Genomic DNA, 16,390 nt, shown 5'->3' with positions numbered 1-16,390 from the left:
CGCCGCGGGAGGGCAGGTGTGCTGGCAGCGGTGCGAGGCGCTGCCCTCCGCTTCTGATGGATGTCTCGGGTCCGGCCCGCGCCGCCCACGCACGCCTCGGCTCCTCCGCCGCGTGGACACGCGACCCCATCTCGGGGTCTCGTCGCTTTCTCCCACCAGGCACTGGCTTTGATTGATAGTACCGAGTGCACTGTTCTCGATCGAGGCCGGCCGCCGGGAACGTGCTTGACGTCACACTTCGAACACAACTTCGTACACAACATCAAGGAAAGGTGGCCTACAGAATGGTGGGGCAGCTGTCGTTGTAGGGAAACTATAAAGCAGCAGAAATGATTAGAGAACAAATTAACTCAATAAACAGATGATTTACTGCAAGTCTGCAGGCTTTCGGGGCTGTTGTCACTGAAGCTAAAATCTTCTTGGTTATTAGGCCGCGTCATGTTTCTTCTAAAATGTTCGACGTTTCGACCCCTCTGCTGGGATCTTCCTCAGGAACTTTTGGTGTCCACTACTGTTAGAACACCGTCAGAGACGAGTGTCGCGTCCACTTATAAAGGGGAAATTTTCTTGCGTTCGTGCTGGAGTAGAGATAGTATTGGTTAAAACTCATATGGCTACCACTGGTGGGCTATAATCATAGGCTAATGCAGAAGAAGGGACGTTGGTAGCTCATCTCCTGTGGATACCACTGGCGGTCATTGTCATTGGACAGAAAGGCACTATTCCACGCTTATGCTGGAGAAGGGTTATTGGTTGGAATGCCTGCTACCGCTATTGTTTGGTCGTCATCAGTGGCTAGATTCGAAACGGACAGAGCAAGAGAGGGGGAATGTTTACCCAAAATATTATTGTCCACCGAGGTGACTTGCAGCGCGTTGTTTACACCGCGGCCGCGTATTTACTTCCTTGATGGCGGGGAGCCGCGACGCCGGAAGCCGCTCTATTCAAATTAGATGCATTCTTAGAAATTTTAACAGCTTCTCGGATTTTTCTTCAGTAAATCTATGTTTCTTTACCCAGTAAACGTACGTTATTAAAATCGACGTCAGAGCCACAGTTCTCGTGATGTTGCGCTACTGCCGATTTTGCACTTTGTTTTAGCCGCATGTGCCGTTCGTGTTCCTTAATGCGTTCTTTAACAGTTCTTCCCGTTTCGCCTATATACAGTTTGCCGCAGCCATATGACACTTGATAGACGCTTGCATTGTGGAGGTAATCATGTGCATCCGTTTTCCGGTTTATATCTATTTCTCAAAGCACTAAGACTCATTACAAATAATGCAACAAGAATTAGAGTACACCTCTCAGTGTGAACAGGTAAGAAGCTCCCTGCACTAGAGCAAGGACGATGGAGCCGCGACTAGGCTGCATCTGCACAGCAACACGTAGCGAAGTGTCTCCGGGAGCGAATGGGCTGTGGACTGCCACAGGCCGTCCTATATTGCGGCAGCAGAAGGCGCTCGTAGTCCAGAGCAGCTGAAGGCGTGACTCAGCGGCCGCGCATCAGTGGCTCCGCCAAATCGTGCGCGATTGCTGTCAGTGTCAGATGGAAACAAGCAATTCCACTGCTATGACGCCCGTGGGGTAATACCGATACGTGATACCACAGATGGAAACTTGAATTCATGGCCAAAAGTCGAAATGTCAACTACTGGATCTGAACTTCAAAATGGGCCACTCCTATGCGAGACCTCAAAACTGCAGTAACACGGATTCTGTTTGGTATTGGAATGGTTCTTGAAAAATATTGCCCTACAGCTATTCTACATGACCGCGAGTGGATCTGGAACTCTCTCTCTTTTCAAGCATTAATCCCGACAGTGCGGGGTCTGTTGTTATGGTTAACTGGACGTGGCAAGTTTACTTTAAGGGGTGTCCAGATGCCCTTCCTGTCGCCACCTCGTACCCCCTGGGACTGAAGAGATGTGCCACAGCTGTCTGCGTTTAGTATAAGGCATGAAATAGAGTAAGCATCTGTAAATGTCTGTGAGTCGTGTAACTGAGGCAAAACGTGGGGACCAGCCTGGTATTCACCTAGCGAGATGTGGAAAACGGCCTAAAACGTACATCCAGGCTGACCGGCACACCAGCCCTCGTCGTTAGTCCGGATTCTATTCAGGGCCGGCGCGCCTGCCTGAGTCCAGAAAGCAGTGTGTTAGCGCTCTCGACTACCCTGGTGGGTGTTGCATACGTACGTACACTGATCAGCCAAAACAGTATGACCACTTTTGGTAAGAATAACACCGGTGATGCATTGTGGCATGGAACCAGTGAGGCCTTGGTAAGTCGCTGGATTGAGTTGGCACCACATCTGCACAGAAAAATCACGTAATTCCCGTAAATTCCAGGGAAGGGGGCGATGAGCTCTGACGCCGCATTCAATCACAGCCCAGATGTGTTCAATCGATTTCACATCTGGAGAACTGGGGGCCAGCACATCAACTGGAACTCGCCGCTGTGTTCCTTGAACCGCTCCATCACATTCCTGTCCGTGTGACATGGCGCATTACCTTGTTGAGAAACGCCACTGCTGTTGGGAAACAGGATCGTCATGTTAGCAGTATCCGATACTGCTTGGCCGTCATGGTGCTTCGCACGAGCTCCACTGGACCCGTAGGTGCCCACATCAGTGTTCCCTAGAGCACAAGGGAGCCGCTGCCAGCTCGTCTCTGTCCCGCAGAACAGGTGTCAATGAGCAGTTCCCCTGGAAGACGACGGATTGGCGCCCTCCCATCGGCATTATGAAGAAGGGCTCGGGATTCATCAGACCTTGCAAAGCTCTGCCACTGAACCAATGTCCAGTGTCGATGGCCACGTGCCCATTTCAGCCATTGTTGCCGATGTTGTTGGCACATGCATGGGTCATCAGATCTGGAAGCCCATTCTTAGAAGTGTTTGGAGCACTGTGTGTTTGACACACCTGTACTCTGCCAAGCATTAAAGTCTGACTTAAGTTCCACCACAGCTTACCGCCTGTCATGTTCTACCAGTCTGTCCAGTCTGCAACGTCCGACATCCGTAATGAGGGGTGGCCGCCCAACCCCACGACGTCTGGACATGGTTTCACCTTGGTTTCGCCAGCTCTTGAAGACACTCACCACAGCACTCCTAGAACACCCGAAAAGTCGTGCAGTTCCCAAAATACTCGTGCTGCGCGTCACAGCCATCACAGTCTGCCGTCAGTCAAAGTCAGATAGATCGCAAGCCTTCCCTATTCGACATAACGATAGCTCACTCACTGATACTATTTGCACCGTGCGTATGTCTGACCAGCAGTCATTCCTCGCCAGGTGGCGCTGCTATCGCCAGGATGGCTTTATATCGATAGTAGGTCGGCAGTTATAATGTTGTGGTGATCAGTGTATATTCAGAAGTGGCATTTATTCTCAACACTTGCTAGAGTTTTATTAAACACTGTATTTAGGAATTTACTTTAGTCGATTTATGAGATTACAATTTGTTACAAATTTTCAGAAAATATGTTCGACCGTTACAAATCATTTGTACTAAAGTTACTGGAATATTCCTTAGTATCTCGTACTACATGCTTTTGACTTGATCACTGTCCCGATTATGAACAGCATCGAGTCTACCAAATGTTGGAGATATTCATTTGTTGGAACAGAACAGATGGCAAACTGGCTTTACAGCTACACAAGTACGTAAAGTAGTGAAGCTTTATAAATTGTTGTCAGTTAAGTCTGTTTATTTATTTCTAATAAAACTATAACACATTCCATTTCCTATAAAGTTAATATTTATTACACCTTTTGTAAACAGTAAATATAAGTACAACACCGTCATTTAGTATACCATAACTTACGTACACTTCATGATGTTGAAGTGTATAAACATTTCAATAAAGTGTCCTTTATTAATATCACTAAAGTATGTCAAGAAATATATAACGTCAAAAATACAAGCTTGTAACTTACGTAAGAGCCATAAGAAAGTGTTCAATTTAATCGGAATAAATTAATTCAACCAGATAATGAAATACGAATAACTACTAGTGATTGCCAATACATAACTACTTAGATTACAGTGTCCCATATTAAGTTGCACGCGTAGCTAAATGAGAAGTCACTGTGAAGGCAGGTTGGACTCCACGGAGAACTAGGAACGTGCAGTAGGGCCAAAACATCCAGGGAATCATCACCCATCCCCATCCGCAGAATAGCCGCTCGTCCCCTGTGAAGATAAATGTTAGGCAAGGATAGGGTCGGGCTGGGCTGTGTTTTGACCATACAAAATCATACAACGCAGATTACATTTCTAGGATCCATTGGGACAATAGAGACAGTTTCTAGCGAGCTGTGTGGCCACCATGAGATGCGGTTCGATCAGTGGCAGAGTTCCTGATAACAGCTACTCTGCCGATAAACTGAGGACAGTTCAAATTCGCCGAAAAACATGGGCTGTTAAGGCAACATTTTAGAAAGTGAGATGAGAACACAATGTTTAGGGCCTCTTTGAAGATCGCCGGCCGGAGTGGCCGTGCGGTTCTGGGCGCTAGAGTCTGGAACCAAGCGACCGCTACGGTCGCAGGTTCGAATCCTGCCTCGGGCACGGATGTGTGCGATGTCCTTAGGTTAGTTAGGTTTAATTAGTTCTCAGTTCTAGGCGACTGATGACCTCAGAAGTTAAGTCGCATAGTGCTCAGAGCCATTTGAACCATTTTTTTGAAGATCGTGGGATAAGGAGACTTCGCCCAGATGCCGCGAAACCAAATAGTTTAGCAGCTCGTGAAAGAAGTTGACCATTGGTTCACGTAAGCAGTTTAGAAGTGGGAGTAAGGAGTTCTACTGTGCTCACAGAGCTCCATCCATACTGGCCGGCACACAAAAGTAGGCAGAGAGCGGTGGTAAGTCAGACACGTTTTGTAGCACCAAGACTAACAACTAAGGGAGGGGGACCAGCATCTTGTAAGATAACATCTTACTAGCCGGCACTCGCAAGAATTGTTATTCAGCCAGTGACAAATTATGTGACGCCGAGAAACAGAGAGCACAGAGCTCTCCTTGTCAGAAACGCTCTACAGAAAGTTTCCTGACAGGTAGGCATCTTGATCGGCAGACTTCAATTCTAGATGGTGTATCTAGATTCTCTGGGACGAGAGGTTCTCCTTCTGAGTTGAAGTTAGACGCAGAGAGAGTGGAGTTGTTGGTTGAGAACCAATACCTGATTTTAGAGCCACGTCAGCCACCACTTGCAGAGTGTGAGCGTGGTGAGATCCATCAGCGAACTGTAGGAAAAGGCGATTCATTTGGAATGATATTCAGTAATTTCAATCTTCATTTTGAAGATTTCTTTGCAATTAAAGATGCGAGATGCTTCCAACTCAGGCAACAGATGCACATACATGTCCTTGTGTCGCATTTTCTACACCCATGTACCAGGCATCACCAATCAGGTTATGGCTTCTGTGATAGTAAGCATTTCCTCCAGGTACACAAGCAGTTGAATCACATTCCAGATATTCTAACCAAAACTACTAATTTCAATGTTTGTTACATTTTTATATTGTGAATTTAAGTGCATGCACATGTAATAAACTGATTCATTGAGACCTTTGTCTAATTCCGTGGTGAGGTGAATTCCTTAATCGTTGTTTTAATGATTTACTTATGATAGAAACAGAGAGCCAAATACATTTCAATGAAAGAACTCCACCCACAAGTCACATGATATGGCATAAGCTTCCAAAATGCCGAAGACTTAGTTCAACTGGCCCTCGTGACTAGTATTACCTTTGTAGCAAGATATATTTTCAATATATTTTCTGGTGTACATATGTCCGCTTGATGTTAACCCAAACTAAGTGTTTCTTCTATTTTTGATAGAATTTTGGAAAATGTCACCAAGTGAATTTTTTCCCTATTCACGACGCTTGTACAACAGGTGATGGATAATGCTCTTTGCCTGAAACCGGTCATACTTTAATAAATAATTTAAACATCAGCTTATTGTGCTATATAAGCTGTGGAACAATCTTCTACAAAAAATATTTTTAAATTAAAATAATGTCTGCCGTTATTGCAGTGATTCGGTTCCGCTCACATCTTCTGATTGGTTAAGGAAAGAATGCTGATCCAGGCTATGACTTATTACGAAATGTGCACAGACTTTGGACAGACAATTCAACACCCATATGGCTACACGTGTACCTGGCTTGAACTACTGGGCATGGGAAGTAAAACCTTAATGAGAAACGAAAAGACAATAAACAAATAAAAGTATTAATTTGTATAGGCTCACGTTGAGACTGACAATTGGAGCTGTACTATACACCTACACCTACACTCTCCTAGCGATTTTAGGCGTGTGACGGACGGACTATATTGCTGTATCATTATGCCCTTCCCAGTTCCATTCGAAAATTGTTTGTAGTAAGAACAACTACAGCTAAACATCCGTTGTATTTTCTCGTCATGGTCATTTCGCAAGACATATGTAGGGGGAATTAATATGTTGCCTGACTTCTCTTGGAACGTATTCTCTCGGAATTTCCAAACTAAGTCTCTTCGTAATGCACAAAACCTGTCTTGTAGTTTGTTGATCATCTCCATACCGCCCTAGCACAGACTAAACTGCCCGTGGCGACACGCGTCGCTCTTCGTTGTATCTCCCATATCTCTTCTGTTAATCCAACATGGCAAGGGGCTGACACTGACATACAGTATACAAGAACTCGTCGAACAAGCTCTTTCGTAGATGAATTACATTTCATTAAGACTCTTCGATGAATTTCTGAATGGCACCTGCTTTTCCTAGCTTTATACACTACTGGCCATTAAAATTGCTACACCAAGAAGAAATGCAGATGATAAACGGGTATTCATTGGACAAATATATTATACTAGAACTGACATGTGATTACATTTTTACGCAATTTGAGTTCATAGATCCTGAGAAATCAGTACCCTGAACAACCAACTCTGGCCGTAATAACGGCCTTGATACGCCTGGGTATTGAGTCAAACATAGCTTGGACGGCCTGTACAGGTACACCCGCCCACGCAGCTTCAACACGATACCACAGTTCATCAAGAGTAGTGACTGGTGCATTGTGACGAGCCAGTTGCTCGGTCACAATTGACGAGACGTTTTCAGTTGGTGAGAGATCTGGACAATGTGCTTCTGTATCCAGAAAGGCCCGTACAGGACCTGAAACATGCGGTCGTGCATTATCCTGCTGCAATGTAGGGTTTCACAGGGATCGAATGAAGGATAGAGCCATGGGTCGTAACAGATCTGAAATGTAACGTCCAATGTTCAAAGTACCGTCAATGCGAACAAGAGGTGACCGAGACGTGTAACCAATGGCACCCCATACCATCACGCCGGGTGACACGCCAGTATGACGATGACGAATACACGCTTCCAATGTGCGTTCACCGTTATGTCGCCAATCACGCATGCGACCATCATGATGCTGTAAACAAAACCTGGATACATCCGAAAAAATGACGTATTGCCATTCGTGTACCCAGGTTCGTCGTTGAGTACACCACCACAGGCGCTCCTGTCTGTGCTGCAGCGTCAAGGGTAACCGCAGCCATGCTCTCCGAGCTGATAGTCCATGATGCTGCAAACGTCGCCGAACTGTTAGTGTAGATGGTTGTTGTCTTGCAAACGTCCCCATCTGTTGACTCATGGATCGAGAGGTGGCTGCACGATCCGTTACAGCCATGCAGACAAGATGCCTGTCATCTCGACTGCTAGTGATACGAGGCCGTTGGGATCCAGAAGGCGTTCCGTATACCCTCCTGAACCCACCGATTCCATATTCTGCTAACAGTCATTGGATCTCGACCAACGCGAACAGCAATGTCGCGATACGATAAACCGCAATCGCGATAGGCTACAATCCGACCTTTATCAACGTCGGAAACGTGATGGTAGGCATTTCTCCTCCTTACACGAGGCATCACAACAACGTTTCACAAGGCAACGCCGGTCAACTGGTGTTTGTGTATGAGAAATCGGCTGGAAACTTTCCTCATGTCAGCACGTTGTAGGTGTTCCCACCGGCGCCAATCTTGTGTGAATGCTCTGAAAAGCTAATTATTTGTATACCACAGCATCTTCTTCCTGTCGGTTAAATTTCGCGTCTGTAGCAAGTCATCTTCGTGGTGTAGCAATTTTAATGGCCAGTACTGTATGATTCGGATAGGTGCCTGGGAGAAGAAATTGTGTTTACGAAAGTATACTCTCCAAAAATAATATTTATTGCATTTAGTATTAAAGAATTAGAAAAAAAAGCGACATCAATCTACGAGGGCTTCGCTTTCTTTTTTCCAATCCTCGATTGGTTGTGAAATTAAAACTACACTAACAAATCGATAAAGCTTTGTGCACTAAGAGCACATAAATATATTTAGAACAACGGTCCCCCACCAAGTCTGCAGTGTTTGCTGAGGGGTTCCGCGTGATTTCATGCAACCTGCTTAACGCAACTGTCGCACACTTCCGTCTTCATGACAGTGCTCTGCCAACGCTGTAGGTGTACAACGGCGCTCGTGTGGCGTTTGGTACGTTCGACCACCTATCATACAGCCCGGACTTGGCTCCCTCTGATTCTCATGTCTTCGCTAATGTCAGCCACTTCGTTCTTTGTCATTTGATCCTATTGGAAGCGTCAGCGCGAACTAACTATTGTGTGAGGTGATGGTGCATTGTTTCTGTAAGCATCCATCAGCTTAGAATGGATTGTAACAGGCTCTTCAGATACAGAGAACCAGTTACATGATACTACACTATATCTATGAGCAGCACTGTTTGACTTCTGCACCCCTAGCGGCGTGCTACAGAAATGTGGCCTTGGAACTTCAATTTCTTCAAACAAGAACAAAGGTTGATTACGGAAACCTTATTTCCTCGAAGTGATAATTATAAGTTTATAATTACCCCTCGTAAAGACAACGTACACCTCAACTCCGATTTTGATGTTGCTGAGTCAATTTACGATCTTTGCCGATTTGGGAGCATTGGTAAAACAGGTGGGATAGGGTAAACCTAGTACAGTTAACTCGGATAGGAGATAACACGTGCTTTTCGTTTTCATACTGGCCGGTATGTGGCAGCTTCATTCTGTTAGTAGTGAGTAGTAGTTGTAGATGACATACGTGCTGTAGACTCTGTAGAAATTGTGAATAAGTTTGCAACTTTAATGAGAAAATTTTTCTCATCGACTGGCCGAGTAAGTGTCTGAAATTTCACGAACATAGAACGATATTTTTACAGAATGGACATGCAAAGGACTTAACGAAAAACCAAATGGTAGAGGCGATAGATAGTTCAATGATAATGGCGTGTCTAGTGTTTAATGCTAGTCAGGCATTTTTACACCAGAAAGGCGAGGTGCATCTTCTGCACTAACTCTGCAGGGTAGATGATACATGAAAGCAGTAGAAGAGAAGACACAAACCTAAAACGGGTATGCATTTATTGTGCGGCAATTTCACGTACATAGTACCGTATAGTTTGTTTAAATCACCTATGACTTGCTTGCAGGTTACATACACCATGCCGAATACTTATAAACGGATGACGAATCGCGTGTCTTCTAGTGAAGGTGATCTGAGAAATGCGGCCAATGCTGTCATGACTCAGAGGAATTTAATGAAAATGAATGTGTATAATGTCTAGAATTTCATTCTGGAACCTGATCTAAAGACGAATGGTTACAATGTGTAGCGCGTAAACGGTGGCTGCATGAAGACTGTTCAGTTTTCAGTAACGTGTGGGCCCTTTGTGGAAGCAACGAAAGAGTAAAGCACCAAAAATTACAGTTATACGAAAGTAGAATAACACGTCGTAACTGTAATTTCTTTGTTTGTTCAGTTACCTATCTATTCTATTTCACTTAGTTTTTACCCTTTTATTACTCTGACTCCTTCATTGTTTCCACTGGCTGGAAACTAATAAAATCTTCTTAAGGGTGTTGTAAACCAATAGGTTAGACTGTTCTTTTTAATTAAATGAACCAGTTGCAAATCACAATCATGAGGCATATCTCCTACCCATGTTTCGTCGTTTTACCTACCCTAGGAGCGCTGCCAAAATACAGTCTTCTTAGATACTGTTTAAAATGGCAATTTCATTGATGTACCGGGTTAGCGCACAAGTTAATAGCGTTTTATAATAATAAGTGAATAAGATGGGGACGTAATGACTTCCCAACCAAACTCATGTATCGTATTATTTGTCGGTTTAGCAGAATGCGGGCTGTCTATAATGTGGTAATGTATCATTTCATGCAGTCTTCCTGGTCGTTGTTCTTGGATGGGGTCTGTAAGACGTCTCAGCTGTTGACATTAAATGCCAGCACTGATGCTTACACCTCGGGGAAGCAATGTGTAGCAAACCACATCATCGCTGTTCCACCAGATGCATAACATTACCTTTTGTGGCTGCACGCATGTCTTTGTATGGGGAGTTGCTGCTTTGTTTGGGCTCAACCATTCCTTCCTTTCCCTTACGCTAGCATAAAGACACCATTTCTAGTCACCAGTAACGATTAGGAATGGTCGGTGTTGTTCACGAGCGCGAGCAAGCACAATGCACATGTGGTCACTCGCAGATTTTTTTGATTTTGGCTTAGAACATGCTGTACCCACACACCCGATTTTTGAACCTTCCCTACTAGATGCAAATCATGAAAATGTCACACGATGGTGGAATGATCACAATTCATCACCTCTGCCAGTTCTGGAGTACGCTAACATGGATCATTGCAACTTGATGCTTTTAAATGATCTTCATCGAAACCTGAAAGTCTTTGTGAACGTGGAGAGTCACTAGTGTGAAAACGATCGTCATTAAAATGAGAAAAATATTTTCTTGCTGTTCTCTGCCAGTGGTTTAATCCCCGTACAAGGCGCAAATGTTTCTGGCTGTCTCCGCAGCTGTCACCTGTCTATTGACCTCAAACACAAGGATATGTCTTAAGTGAGCCGATTTCAGTACTTGCCACTCCATTTTGTAGCGTCCACACCTCCACTCACTATCTCCAAATGATAAAATCATAATACATAAACTCAAATAGTAACAGTGACCTACAAATCAAAACACACTATCGATAAACAAGACCTCAGTTACTGGAATACCAACATGCAAAAGCCGGCCAGAGTGGCCGAGCGGTTCTAGGCGCTACAGCCTGGAACCGTGCGACCGCTTCAGTCGCAGGTTCGAATCCTACCTCGGGCATGGATGTGTGTGATGTCCTTAGGTTAGTTAGGTTTAAGTAGTTCTAAGTTCTAGGGGACTGATGACCTCAGAAGTTAAGTCCCATAGTGCTCAGAGCCATTTGAACTATTTTTGAACATGCAAAACAAAAAGGCTACGAACTTCTTGTTGTTGTTGATGTTGTTGTCTTCAGTCCAAGACCGGTTTGATGCAACTCTCCATGCTACTCTATCCTGTGCAAGCCTCTTCATCTCCGAGTAACTACTGCGACCCACATCCAGATGAAACTGCTTGCTATATTTGCCTCTTGGTCTCCCGCTACGATTTTTATCACCCATGCTTACCTCCAGTACTAAACTGGTGATCGTAGAATTGTTCTACCAACCGATCCATTCTTCTAGTCAGGTTGTGCCACAAATTTCCTTTCTCCCCAGTTCTGTTCCGTACCTCCTCATTAGTTACGTGATCTAAGCAACTTATCTTCAGCATTCTCCTGTAGCACCACATTTAGAAAGCATCTATTCTCTTCTTGTCTGTGTATAGTCCGTGCTTCACTTCCATACTGGCATTCGGGAGGACGACGGTTCAAACCCGCGTCCGGCCATCCTGATTTACATTTTACGTGATTTCCCTAAATCACTTCAGGTAAATGCCAGGATGGTTCCTATGAAAGGGCACGGCCGACTTCCTTTCCCATCCTTCCCTAACCCGATGGGATCGATTGTCTCGTTGTTTGGTCTCCTCCTCCAAACCAATCAACCAATCCATCCACATCCACTTGCATAGATGGCTCCAATCTGTACAAATATTTTCAGAAAAGACTTCCTGACACAATTTCTCTTCTTCAGGAACGTTTTTCTTGCAATTTCCAGTCTACATTTTATATCCTCTATACTTCGATCATCATCAATGATTTTGCTGCACAAATAGTAAAACTCGTTTACTACTTTAAGTGTCTTATTTCCTAATCTAATTCCCTCTGCATCACCTGATTTAATTTGACTACCCTCCATTATCCTTGTTTCGCTTTTGTTGGTATTTATCCTACATCCTCCTTTCAAGACACTGTCTATCCCGTTCAACTGCTCTTCCAAATCCTTCGCTATTTCTTACAAAATTACAGTGCCATCGGCAAACCTTAAAGTTTTTGTTCCTTCCCCCAGAATTTTAATTTCCACTCCAAATTTTTCTTTTGTTTCCTTAGCGCTTGCTCAATATACAGTTTAAGTAACACCGGGAATAGGCTACAACACTGTCTCACTCCCTTCTCAAACACTGCTTCCGTTTCATACGCCGCGACCCTTATAATTGCCATCTGATTTGTTAATAGCCTTTCACTCCCTGTAACTTACCCCTGCGACGTTTACAGTCTCAAAGAGGGTATTCCAGTCAACATTGTCAAAAGCTTTCTTTAAGTATGCAAATACTATAAACGTAGGTTCACCTTTCCTTAACCAATCTTCTATGAGAAGTCGTTTTCCTACGTTTCTCCAGAATCCCAACAAATCTTCCCCGAGAACCGCTTCTACCAGTTTTTTTCATTCTTCTGTAAAGAATTCGTGTTAGTATTTTGTAACCGTGACTTATTAAACTGCTATCTCCTTAAAGTCTGAGGGTATTTCGCCTGTCTCATACATATTGCTCACCAGATGGAGGAGTTTTGTCATGACTGGCTCTGCCAAAGCTATCAGTAAATCTAAAGGCATGTTATCTACGTCTGGAGCCTTGTTTGGCTTCGGTCTTTCAGTACACTGTCAAATTCTTCATGCAGTGTCGCATCTACCATCTCATTTCCAAAATGTTGCCCTCAAGTACATCTCCCCCGTGCAGACCTTCTATATACACCTTCCACCGGTCCCTTCTTTGCTTAGGACTAGTTTTCCATCGGAACTCTAGAGCTCTCATAACGGTGCTTCCCTTTTCTCCAAAACCCTCTTTAATTTTCCTGTCGGTGGCGTATATCTTACATTTTGTCCTCCAGCCATTCCTGCTTAGCCATTTTTCACTTTCTGTCGATCTTATTTTCCAGACGTTTGTACTCTCTTTCGACTGCTTCATTCATTGCACTTTTTTATTTTCTCCTTTCACCAATTAAATTCATTATTTCTTGTGTTACCCAAGAATTTCTACTAGCCTTCGTTCTTTTACCTATTTGATCGTCTACAGCCTTCACTATTTCATCTCTCAGAGCTACTCATTCTTCTTCTACAGTATTCCTTTACCCTGTTCTTGTCAGGCGTTCCCTATTGAAACTCTCTGCAACCTCTGATTATTTCCGTTTATACAGGTCCCACCTCCTTAAATTCCTTTCTTTTTACAGCTTCTTCAGTTTTAATCTATAGTTCATAAGCCATAAATTGTTGTCAGAGTTCACATCTGCCATTGGAAATATCTTACAATTTAAAATCTGATTCCGAAATCCCTATCTTACCATTATGTAATCAACGTTATAAAACGCTCTTTCAGGATTCTTAAAGCAAGTTTTAGATATGATTAAATTATGCTCTGTACAAAATTCTACCAGGCAGCTTCCTCTTTCATTCCTTTCCCCCAATCCATATTCACCTACTTTTTTCCTCCTCTTCCTTTTCCCACTATCGATTTCCAGTCCCCCATAACTATTGTATCTTCGTCTCCCTTAACTATCTGAATAATTTCTTTTATCTCCTTACACTTTTCTTCAATCTCTTCATCCTCTGCGGAATTAGTTAGCATATAAACTTGTACAGCTGTTATAAGTGTGGGCTTCGCGTCTATCTTGGCTATTATAATGCGTTCATTATCCTCTTCATAGTAGCTTAACTGCGATCCTATTTCTTGATTCTCTAATAAACATACTGCTGTATTACCCCATTTGATTTTGTATTTATAACTCTGCATTCACCGACCAGCAGTCCTTATGTACTAATGTGAAATAATATTTATGAAAACCATCTTTATCTCAAAGAAGAGAAATGTGTTCCAAGCATTTGGCAAGCTTTTACACTTTTACAAATGCACTTGCCCGGGATGAAGACAATGTTTTCGCAATATGCGTCATCTCCCACCGGTTTACGCTACCACAATACTGGCCATAACAATTGCTACACCAAGAAGAAATGAAGATGATAAACGGGTATTTATTGGACAAATATATTATACTAGATCTGACATGTGATTACATTTTCACGCAATTTGGGTGCATAGATCCTGAGAAATCAGTACCCAGAACAACCACCTCTGGCCGTAATAACGGCATTGATACGCCTGGGAATTGAGTCTAACAGAGCTTGTACGGCGTTTACAGGTACAGCTGCCCATGGAGCCTCAACACGATTCCACACTTCATCGAAAGTGGTGACTGGCGTATTGTGACGAGCCAGTTGCTCGGCCATCATTGACCTGACGTTTTCAATTGGTGAGAGATCTGGAGAATGGGCTGGTCAGGGCAGCAGTCGGACATTTTCTGTATCCAGAAAGGCGCGTACATCACTTGCAAACTGCGGCCGTGCATTATCCTGGTGAAATGTAGAGTTTCGCTGGGATCGAATGAAGGGTAGAGCCACGGGTCGTAACACATCTGAAATGTAACGTCCACTGTTTAAAGTGCCGTCAATGCGAACAAGAGGTGACCGAGACGTGTAACCAATGGCACCCCATACCATCACGCGGGGTGATACGCCAGTATGGCGATGACGAATACACGCTTCCAATGTGCGTTCACCGCGATGTCGCCAAACACGGATGCGACCGTCATGATGCTGTAAACGGAACCTGGATTCATCCGAAAAAAATGACGTATTGCCATTCGTGCACCCAGGTTCGTCGTTGAGTACATCATCGCAGGCGCTCCTGTCTGTAATGCAGCGTCAAGGGTAACAGCAGCCATGCTCGCCGAGCTGATAGTCCATGCTGCTGCAAACGTCATCGAACTGTTCGTGCAGATGGTTGTTGTCTTGCAAACGTCCCCATCTGTTGATTCAGGGATCGAGACGTGGCTGCACAATCCGTTACAGGCATGCGGATAAGATGCCTGTCATCTCGACTGCTAGTGATACGAGGCCGTTGGGATCCAGCACGGCGTTCCGTATTACCCTCCTGAACCCACCGATTCCATTTTCTGCTAACAGTCATTGGATCTCGACCAACGCGAGCAGCCATGTCGCGATACGATAAACCGCAATCCCGATAGGCTACAACCCGAAAAGTCGGAAACGTGATGGTACGCATTTGTCCTCCTTACAAGAGGCGTCATGAGAACGTTTCACCAGGTAACGCCGGTCAACTGCTGTTTGTGTATGAGAAATCGGATGGAAACTTTCCTCATGTCAGCACGTTGTAGGTGTCGCCACCGGCGCCAACCTTGTGTGAATGCTCTGAAAAGCTAATCATTTGCTTATCACTGCATCTTCTTTCTATCAGTTAAATTTAGCGTCTGTAGCACGTCATCTTCGTGGTGTAGCAATTTTAATGGCCAGTAGTGTAAGATAAGCTTTTTCAGGCGCTCCTCAGTTTGTCATAGTGTAGAGAGTGGCAGTGTAGGTCACCGCCTCCCCAAGAGTCGTAGCTAGCGGCTTTGCTGGCGGCAGAGTCGCCCGCCGCAGCGCTCTCCGTCAACTTCCGCCGCCCCCGACGCTCGGCCGCTGCTGCCCCCAGCGTCCGTGTGGCGATGTGTTGCAATTAGCGCCCCTAATGAAGAGCAATGCCGGCGCGACCTCGCCAGCTCGGTGTAATTTAATGAGCTGCACCGGAGGCGGAGGCGGCTCTCCTCGGCGGAGGCGGTGCTGGAGGCGGAGGCGGCTCCCGGCGGCGGCGACGCCAGCCCCTCTCGCCGCCCCCCGTATAAAACATGATTAGCGCATTGAGAAGAAAATACGGCCAGCCACGGCCGCGGCGCTACGCAGCGCGCGGCTCTGCAGAATCCAGAATTCTTCACTTTTCTTCTTCTCCCACAAAACGCGCCGCCCCCTTATCCTTGCCGCACCCCACAAACACCACAAAAGCGCCGCCCGGCCGAGGGTGGTCACGGCAATCTTTTTGGATTATGAACGGCGGAAATCTTTTTATCCCCGGTAAACTTTTTGTCCTTATTTTTTATTTATATTTCTTATTTTCCGCCGGCCTCGTGGTCCGGCCAGCCACCAGGGCTAATTCCGCTGCCTCACCTCGGCGAGCTACCCTGCTCCGCCTTTATCTCGCACCCTCCGCCCTGTTCTTCACC

The sequence above is a fragment of the Schistocerca americana genome, chromosome 3, assembly GCF_021461395.2.
Source record: "Schistocerca americana isolate TAMUIC-IGC-003095 chromosome 3, iqSchAmer2.1, whole genome shotgun sequence".
NCBI lineage: Eukaryota > Metazoa > Arthropoda > Insecta > Orthoptera > Acrididae > Schistocerca > Schistocerca americana.
The sequence above is the reverse complement of the archived record's forward strand: the minus strand, read 5'-3'. Positions refer to the sequence as shown.